Below are 434 nucleotides of genomic sequence, written 5' to 3' on the forward strand. Positions count from 1 at the left end.
TGCAGGGTAGCCCGCCCGCCCGCCGCGCTCTCCGCTACCCACTCGTCTATACGGGTGCCAAAAAAGCCCGCGGTGCCAGCCAAGCCGTTCTCCATATCTGGTATTAATCCACTCGCAAGCTCACGACATTCTCATTAAGCATCCCCCCACCGCGTGCATGTTGGCCCGTGCCCCGCGCCCGCCGCTCCGCTCAAGTTGCTGGGGATCCGACACACCGCGCCCTGCTGCTGGGCCTTCTGCGAGAGGCGCTGGGCTGGGTAAGGGCCCCTTCCCTCCGACTGAACGTGCCAAGTTTGCGAGCGGTACACGACTTAAGTCGCTGAGTAAGTCGAAGATTCTCCGTGTATGCTAATTTGTAAACTCCGACCAAGACGGGCGCGCGCGCGCGTCCGACTGTGCCTGCCTCGGTGTTGCTGGTGTTGCCACTGCTGGAA

The 434-nt window shown here is 62.4% G+C and overlaps 1 protein-coding gene across 1 annotated transcript in view; it reads left to right on the forward strand.

The window, feature by feature from the left end:
- LOC113201682 (uncharacterized) overlaps positions 1 to 434 on the forward strand; it is a 55,174-nt gene that overhangs the window by 37,047 nt on the left and 17,693 nt on the right. The gene's annotated exons all lie outside the window — the stretch shown is intronic.

This window comes from Frankliniella occidentalis, unplaced genomic scaffold (genome assembly GCF_000697945.3).
Source record: "Frankliniella occidentalis isolate FOCC.00 unplaced genomic scaffold, Focc_3.1 Scaffold218, whole genome shotgun sequence".
Classification (NCBI taxonomy): Eukaryota; Metazoa; Arthropoda; class Insecta; order Thysanoptera; family Thripidae; genus Frankliniella; species Frankliniella occidentalis.